The sequence below is a fragment of the Balaenoptera ricei genome, chromosome 12 (assembly GCF_028023285.1).
Source record: "Balaenoptera ricei isolate mBalRic1 chromosome 12, mBalRic1.hap2, whole genome shotgun sequence".
In the NCBI taxonomy this organism is placed as follows: Eukaryota; Metazoa; Chordata; class Mammalia; order Artiodactyla; family Balaenopteridae; genus Balaenoptera; species Balaenoptera ricei.
The window spans coordinates 50,102,833-50,112,665 of record NC_082650.1 but is presented as its reverse complement, the minus strand read 5'-3'; positions in this window follow the sequence as shown (position 1 = coordinate 50,112,665).

Sequence of the window (9,833 nt, the reverse complement as noted above, 5' to 3'; positions counted from 1 at the left end):
TCTCCTTCCAAGCAAAGTACACCACTAGGTGCACTGCCCGAAGTTGTGCCCACTGGGAGGATTTCACTTCACCACTGTCCTTCAGGGCTGTCCCAGGAAGGGGCTGTAGTGCTGCAACTGTCACTTTTTGGATGGTGCCTACATATTGTGCAGAACCATCTGTAAACCAGGCCTGAGTCTTCTCTTCCACTGATCACAGAGAACTCCCTCTGAGTTCACAGATGCAGCCTGGGAGAGAGAAGGCAGTGTTGCAGGAGTGGGGACCACGGGCATTTGGGCCACTTTTTCATGTAACTTACTTGTGTCTTGGGGGCCTGCTGGGATCCAACCACATACATACAACTCCCATTTGATGATGGAGTGCTGCTGTGTATGCTCAGATTTATGGCTTGGTGGGTCAGATAACACCCAGTTTACGTTGGGCATCTCAGGTCACATGGTAGTTCAGTGGCCCACAGTCATTTGTTCAGTTTATACTAAGGCCTGGTAGCAGGTCAAGAGCTGTTTCTCAAAAGAAGAGTAGTTATCTGCAGAGGATGGCAGAACTTTGCTCCAAAATCCTAAGGGCTTGTGCTGTGATTCACCTATGGGGGCTGCCAAAGGCTCCAAACAGCATCGCTATCAGCCGCTGCCACATCGAGTATCAATGGATCTGCTGGATCCACATCAAGTATCAATGGATCTGCTGGATCCACATCAAGTATCAATGGATCTGCAGGATCGTATGACCCACGTGGCAGAGCAGCTTGCATGGCAGCCTGGACCTGTGGCAGAGCCTTCTCTTACTCTGGGCTCCACTCAAAACTAACAGCTTTTTGAATCACTTGGTAAATGGGCCAGAGCAACACACACAGATGAGGAATATATTGCCTCCAAAATCCAAGAGACCCATTAGGCATTGTACCTCTAATTTTTTATAAGAAAGGCCAGATGCAACACTTACCCTTCACTTAGAAGGGATATCTTGACATGCCTCACACTACTGGACCCCTAGAAATTTCACTAAGGTCGAAGGCCCCTGAATTTTTGTCAGACTTATCTCACTCTCGGACATGTAAATGTCTTACCAGTAAATCTAGAGTAGTTGCTACTTCTTGATCACCAGGTCCAATCAGCATAATGTCATCAATGTAGTGAACCAGTGTGATATCTTGTGGAAGGGAAAGGCAATCATGATCCCTGCAAACTAAATGATGACAGAGGATTGATAGCAACTATGCCCCTGCGGTAGGACAGTGAAGGTGTATTACTGGCCTTACCAGATGAAAGTAAACTGCTTCTAGTAGACCTTATGGACAGAGATGGAGAAAAAGCATTTGTCAGTTCAATAGTTGTATACCAAGTGACAGGGAATGTGCTAGTTTTCTCAAGCAATGAAACCACATCTGGTACAGCATCTGCAATTGGTGTAACCATCTGGTTAAGCCTATGGTAATTCACTGTCATTCTCCAAGATCCATCTGTCTTTTGCACAGGCCAAACAGGCAAGTTGCATGGGGATGTGGTGAGAACCATCACCTCTGCCTCTTTCAAGTCCTTGATGGTGGCACTAATCTCTGCAATCCCTCCAGGAATGTGGTATTGCTTTTGGTTTACTATTTTCCTAGGCAGAGTCAATTCTAGTGGCTTTCACTTGACCTTTCCCACCATAATAGCTCTCACTCCACGTAACAGCAAACCAACGTGGGGATTCTGCCAGCTGCTGAGTACATCTGTTCCAATTATGCATTCCAGAACTGGGGAGATAATCACAGGATGGGTTTGGGGACCTACTGGGCCCACTGCGAGACAGACCTGAGCTAATACTCCATCGATCACCTCCACGAGCCCCTGCTCTGACTGGTCATTCACATGATTATGGAGAAGGGAGATTATGTCTCTCTTTTTGCTTTCTTGCCCCTCCATTCAGTTTATTCTCCACACAGCAACCGGAGTAATACCAGATCATGTCATTCCTTTGTTTTCAAGTCTCTGATAGCTTCCCATTGCACTTAGTACAAAATCCAAAATCTTTACTGTGGCTCCAAACCTGCAAGCTGAGGCATTCTGCAAACTGGAATCCCAGGAAGGCCAGTGGTGTCGTTTTAAGGCCTGGGAGTCAGTGGTGTAAATTCCAGTCTCAGTCTGAAGGCCTAAGAACCAGGAGTACGGAGGACAGAAGAAGACTGGTGTCCCAGCTCAAGCAGCCAGGCAGGGAGAAAGCAGTTCCTGCATTCTTCTACCTTTTTGTTCTACTCAGGCCCTCAGTGGATTGCATGAAGCCCACCCATACTGGGGAGGGCAATCTACTTTACTGAGTCTACGGATTCAAATGCTAATCTCATAAACATACCCAGAAGTAATGTTGAACTAGTTATCTGTACATCTCATGATCTGGTCAAGTTGACACATAAAACTACCTTTGGAAGGATGCAAAATGAGAGGGGCATGAGAGAGCCTTCTAGGGTATTGTAAATACTCTATATCTTGATCTGGGTGATAGTTACCTGTGTGTAGTTTGTAAGTTATACAAGTATGACTTGTACATGTCAGTGTATATAAGTTGTACCTCAGCAAGGAAGGAAGGACGGACAATAAGAGTTCATGTGCTTCAGAGCAAGGCAGAACCAAGTTCAAATTCTGACCATTTGCTAACTGTGTGACCTTGGGCGTGTTATTTAACCTCTGAATTGCAATTTCCCTGGATATAAAATGGGAATTTTAATATCTCAGGCTTTTGAAGGTATTTTAAAGAGATAGTACATGTAAAAAGCACCTAGCCCATAGTAGGTCCTCAGTACATGTTAGTTTCTTTCTCTCCCCACTATTACTTTGTCTTCTAAACTTCTTGTTTCCTGGTTGTTCTTCCTCATTCATCTCGGGATCACACTCCGATTAAGAAAGCCATTCTCAATGTTGCAGTATAGACCTTGACATCAAATGCTTTACTTCTTTGATTCTAATTTTCCATGTACTTCTCTCTGACCACAGTGCCCTATCTCTCTGGTTCCCTTACTTCTTTCCTCCTAAGGATCATGATTTTACATCCTTGGCCATCCAACCCAGTCCCAGGGGGCTTACTTTAGCCATTCTGAGCAGCACCCTGGATGGTTTGGCCTCCCGTCCCCCTGCTGCACCCATTCTGTAGTCCCCAGCCCTGAATTGGTCTAGTTACCATCTTCCACGCTACTTGCTGAGGCTGCTGGAGAACATCTCACCAAATCTCTCAGAGCCACCCCTTCCAGCCACTGCCCCCTTTCTCTACTCCCTTTTGTTGCAAAAACTCCTTAAAGGAGTTGTCTTATACTCAATATTTCCACATCCTCTCTTCCCACTCTCTCTTGATCCTACTCCAGTCAGACTGTCTCCCTCACCACTTTAGAGAAATGACTTTTCTCAGGCCACCAGTGATTTCCACTTTGCCAAATCCAATGGTCAATTCCCAGGTCTTGCTTTATTCCACTTCTCAGCAGCATTCAACACAGGTGATCACTCCATCCTTCCTGACAAACTCTTCATTTCACTTCTGAGACACCATATTCTCCAGGTTTTGCTTCTACCTTACTGGAAGTTCCTTTGCTATCATCTCCTCTTCATCTTCCCACCCTCTCAATGCTGACTGACTGCAGAGCTCAGCCCTCAGGTATTTTTTTTCTTTTTTTATAGTCACTCCCAAAATATATCATCAACGCCCATAACTTTAAATATGCTAATAGCTCCCAATTTTTTTTTTTTTTTAGACTATTTGATTCTTCCTTTATTTCAGGGGAATTTTGCATTTGTTTTTTAGGTTTCCTATTTTAGAGACTTCAGTTATTTTTTTTAACATCTTTATTGGCGTATAATTGCTTTACAATGGTGTGTTAGTTTCTGCTGTATAACAAAGTGAATCAGCTATATGCACACGTATATCCCCATATCCCCTCCCTCTTGCGTCTCCCTCCCACCCTCCCTATCCCACCCCTCTAGGTGGTCACAAAGCACAGAGCTGATCTCCCTGTGCTATGCGGCTGCTTCCCACTAATAGCTCCCAAATTTATACCTCCATCCTGGTCCTGTCCCTGAACTCCAGACATATATATCCAGCTGTGTACTCAACATCTCCACTTGGGTACCTAATAGATGTCTCAAATTTAACATACCCCAAACTTCTGATTATTTCTACCTCCCACCCTCCAACTAAACCTTCTTCTCCCTCAGTGTTCTCCATCTTGAAACACAGTAGCTTCATTCATCCAGATGTTCAGACCAAAAACCTTGGAGTCAGCTTTATCTCCTCTTTTATTTTCACATCCCACATCAGATCCATCAGTGAATCCTGTTGTCTACCTTCAAAATATTCAGAGTCCTGCCACTCCTTACCACCTGCACTACCCTAGTCCAGCCCACCCTCCTCTTTGCCCTGGACCCCTGCAATGGCCTCCTTGGTACTGTCTCCCTTTTTGCTTCGCTTCCTCGCCCCTCCATTCAGTTTATTCTCCATCCAGGAACCAGAGGAACATCAGATCATGTGATTCCTTTGCTGTCAACTCTCTGATGACTTCCCATTGCCCTTAGTACAAAATCCAAGATCCTTACCGCAGCTGCAAATCTGACCCGCGTCTACACAGCTGAGCCAATCTGCTCCCACTCTCCTTCTCACTCACAGCACCCCACCCCACTCCACTGTGTGTCCTGCTCCGTACACTACCAAGCACACTCCACTCCCTTCTCAGGATCTTTGCACCTGCTCTTCCTTCTGCCTGGGATGTTCTTCCCCCAGATATTCACATGGTTCCTAATTCCCTCACTTTATTCAGGCTTCTGTTCAAGTGCCACCTGCTCAGAGAAGCCTAACCAAACCACTCTAGATAAAATAGCAGGCTTTGAGCCTCCCAATTTTTTTTAAACAAGTTTTTCTTCATAGCGCTTAAGACCTCCAAACACAAATGTATGTACTTATGTACTCTACCTCCCCTAATTGAATGTAAGCTCCATGAAGACAAGACCTTTGTCCAGTAGAATAACACCGGTGAGATATACAGGCTTGAATGGGGGCACAGATATCATGGCTTTGCTTCTAAAAAAATTTTCTTCATCCTAGTCCTTCTAGCTGGTTAGGTAATTCAGCCACCTGAGAATCCAGGCCATGAATGTATTCTCTGTGATATTCTTTTTTATTTTTTTTTAATAAATTTATTTTATTTATTTATTTATTTATTTTGGCTGCATTGGGTCTTCGTTGCTGCACATGGGCTTTTTCTAGTTGTGGCGAGCAGGAGCTACTCTTCGTTGCAGTGTGTGGGCTTCTCATTGCAGTGGCTTCTCTTGTTGTGGAGCACGGGCTCTAGGCACATGGGCTTCAGTAGTTGTGGCACGTGGGCTCAGTAGTTGTGGCACACGGGCCCTAGAGCACAGGCTCAGTAGTTGTGGCACATGGGCTTAGTTGCTCCGCGGCATGTGGGATCTTCATGGACCAGGGCTCGTACCTGTGTCCCCTGCATTGGCAGGCAGATTCTTAACCACTGCGCCACCAGGGAAGCCCTCTGTGATATTCTCAAACTGTGAGATTTTAGTAATAGATAGATTTTCACAATTTTTAAGGAAAATCAGTCAGAAAGCCAACAGGAAAGGAAAGACAATTTTTTTCAAATTTAAGATGGAATAATCTGTCCATTGATGTCACATTGATAGTTTACTCACCAAGTCATTCAACAAATGTTTACCAAGAAACAGACCTGGCATTTGGAGCTGGGTATAAACTGTTAAACAAATCAGATATGTCCCTGCCCAAATGGAGCTTATAGTTTAGTGCAAGGCAAACTACAGCCTTTAGGTCAAATCTGGCCCTCCGCTTGTTTTTGTAAATAAAGTTTTATTGGAACACAGCCGTGACCATTGTTTACACATTATCAGACTGCTCCCAGGCTATGGTGGCAGAGTTGAGGAGGTAAGTTGCAACATAGACTGCATGGCCAGTGAAGCCTAAAATATTTACCATTGGACCCTTTACAGAAGCAATTTGCTGCCCCTGGTCTAAGTGGATAGCTGAAATCTGTTTTTTTATCCCAGGGATCCACTCATTTTTTATAAGCAGACTTAGACAAAAGTTTTTGGTTGAAAGTAGAGGATCTACTTAATGGGCTCAAGGAGGAAAGGGGATTATGGTAAAATATTTCCCCATAGAATCCACAGACAGGAAATGAAATACAGATATTACTCCTACAGTCATACAAATTGGCCGGAATTCAATTATATTAATTAAAGGCCAAAATATGCACTACTAAGAACACCACTGGTTACAATAGGATCTTGACCAGGGACTGATAATGTATTCAGGAGTTAGGGTAACACCAATGTTAGAACGCAAGAGATTTGTTTGAGTAGTTTAGACTTTGTCTATCCTAACAAAGGGTGATAACAACTATAAAGGAGATAAGGATATAAGGATATATAAAATGTCCTTGTTTAGGAAAAGAAAGGACAAGATTTTTAAGTAAAAGATAGAATTCAGCCAATGCTGGATTTGCTCCATGTTATTAAGATTAAGATTTTACTCTTATAGCTATAATATGTATCCTTAATTGCTCCAGGAAAAAATAACTTCTTTTTGGGGGAATCTGAAACTCTCCAGCTCCCATCCCCTTTCTCTTCTTAATACAATAATTTCTGAAAAACAATTTTTAAAAACATGAGGTTTGGGGCTTCCCTGGTGGCGCAGTGGTTGAGAATCTGCCTGCTAATGCAGGGGACACGGGTTCGAGCCCTGGTCTGGGAAGATCCCACATGCCACGGAGCAGCTGGGCCCGTGAGCCACAACTACTGAGCCTGCGCGTCTGGAGTCTGTGCCCCGCGACGGGAGGGGCCGCGATAGTGAAAGGCCCGCGCACCGCGATGAAGAGCGGTCCCTGCACCGCGATGAAGAGTGGCCCCCACTTGCCTCAACTAGAGAAAGCCCTCGCATGAACCGAAGACCCAACACAGCCAAAAATAAAATAAAAAATAAATAAATAAAGTAGCTATAAAAAAAAAAAAAAAAAAAAAAAAAAAAAAACATGAGGTTTCTGAGGAATGCAGAATTGACTGTCCAGGCAGACAGCATGACGAGTGGAACTGGGTCAGGACCTGGGTCATTCTTGATGCTTCCCCCAAAGTACGTCCCCTTGGGCTTTCTTCTCTCCATTTTCTGCTTTTCTCTGCCTTCTCTCTCTTGCCTTGCTTCCTCTACGTAAACCTGAGCAGCCTGCACTGTTGCCCCAAGCCTACATGCCTCCAGAGCCTGCAATTACCAGGAAACAGTTTTAGAATCCTCTGGTACAAATTCTTAAGGATCTGACTAGCTTAACCCAACTTACTTTTAGCAGAGCCTGCTAAAACCTTGACTTTTACATTGTTCACAAAGTCAAAAGACTACATCCCCAGCTTCATTTGAATCTAGTGTAGGCTTACACAATAAGATATAAGCAAAAGTATTGTGTGAGTCTTCTGGAAAGTTTCATTGGGGGTGGATTAATGATGCGATGGCTGGAGCTCCAACTGCCATCTTGGAACCATACCCTTGAGATAGCAGAACATGAGCAGGAAGAGCCTGGATCACTGATGAAGTCCCCACACAAGCCCAGAACTGCCTAAATCCAGGCTTCTACCAAGTAAGAGAGAAATGCAGTGCACATCTTATTTAAGCAGCTACGTGGGGGAGTTTCTGTTACCTATAACTGAACCTAAACCTAATTGAAAGTTTCCTCTGACCCAATAACTATAACCAGAGAGGCAGGGTACTGGGGATACTGCCCAAATAGTGAACTCCCAGGTTTGAGCAGATTTCCCAGAAAAGGGGTCCTGGGTAGAGCAGGCAAACCATTTGGAGTATTCACTACAATAGCTGAGTTCCATTGCCAGACCACTTGGATTTGTATGGAAGAGAAATACTAGGACGCATGAAAAATTTGGGGGTGGACTGATATCTCAGAACATGCATCAGAGTAAAAACTGTAATTCAAGGGAAATTTAGGCTCTGAGTGGTGGAATTATAGGTAACATGACTGCAGGCCAGGTGTGCAGGTGCCCTGACCAGATGCAAGTCAATTGTTCTGCTAATAATTGAAGAAACATTGGTTACATTTTTTCAGGCATCTGGTTAACTCATTCCCTTTAGCCACTTAGGGCTGTGATTTATAGGCGGCAAAGTCACTTAGGATAATAAAGCCCCCAGGCCTGGTGGCAAACTGCAGAGATTTTTCAAGAAGAAAGGGACCACTTAAACATCTCCCTCAGCTTTTCCTCAGTGAATGATACCCAGAGGAAACAGGTTTCAAACGTGTCTCCATAATTCACACCCTCAAGAAGAAAGATGAGAGGAATCAAGAAAAAAATACTCTTAAGTGCTACATTCATTTCAAATATCTGACAAGTTATGAGAGTCTTGGAACAGGTTTCCCAGAACTACAACTCCCAGAGGACACAGGTCCCACCATCATTTTCTTCCTTTTCTCTAAAAGCTCTTAATGGATTGTTGGAAAAAAAAGATAGTTATATCAATTGGGTTGAATGCATGTATTCAATAAAAGGAAGAATCTATATCATTTTTTAAAATAGTCTTTCTTCTGTACAACCGTGTCCTAGTGGGCTATGGCCTTTCTGTTTAAATTTTTCTTCCTAAGCAAATAAAATCCTAAAAGACTACATAACCTCTGTCTGCTGAAGAAGAGGTTCAGCAAAGCTGCTGTGTCCCGCTGGGTCATGGCTGCAGCAGGTCCTAGCTCAGCCACAAACGTCAGACACTTGAAAGCAGGGATTTAAGAAGGAAATCGGCTGTTCTCCACGTTAAGAAAAAGTTTTTAAATGATCTGTAATAGAAAATGGGGGCCCATTCTCGGGCTTTAGCATAGTGATCTAAGACTTCAGCTTACAAAAACAGGAAATCTTTGTGGAAACAAACAAACAACAACAACCAAAAAAAGACCAGCCAAATGAGAAAAGCAATGACTATTTATTCAGAGCTTGCTATAGTAAGGGAGTTCAGCCACCGTAACTCCAAGGCAGGCAGAAGAGTGGGAAAGCTTTATAGTGACAAAAGAAAAGACTTCAGGTGTGCCCTGAATGGATGCTCTTGGCGTGGGGAAGCTGTCGGCAGGCTATTAAGAAGTGGGGCAACCTGGGTGATTGGTCAGGGGTGCATATTTGACTTTCTCTGGTTGGTCCTAAGTTGGAAACAGGACAGAAATTGGGGAAGCTTGCAGTTATTAATCAAGTACTGGCCATTTGGAGCCAATTGTTCCTGAAATGATTGTTTAACTTTCTGGATTGTTACTAGAGATAGCAATTTAGCTTCTTACAAATCTGACCTATAGCAGACTGGCTCCCTCGCTAGTTATTGTAAAGAAAGAGGTTAGTTTCCCAGGCAGGTTGCTGCAGACCATGGATCAGAGTTCTTTTATATATAGTCTGGCCATTGTCCATTTGTATATTCAGCCTCTCATTTTTCAGACAGGCAGCTGTCTCTCGGCAGCTGACCTACAGCCAACAATGTGGTTCCCAGCATTTCTAGAGAGCCACTTTGGGAGACAGCTAATTCCTAACTACCACCTTGCCCAGGAGTACCTAAGAACACACCTGCATATGTGAGAACATCCCTCTTAGCTCAGTGCCCCAAGATGGTAAGGAAGGAAGGGGAGGTGAGTGGTTATAGTAGTGGCAGAGCCCCGTGAGTAGAGGAGTGAAACAGTGCTCTTAACCTTCAGTCCCAGCTATTGGACAGAACTCTGCGGGTTATGAGTAAATACTGTTGCCGGGGCTCCACCCAACCCCCAACAAATGCTAATTTATTAGAGCAGGGCTGGGAATGATTAGTTTTTCAAACTTCCCCGGTGACTTTA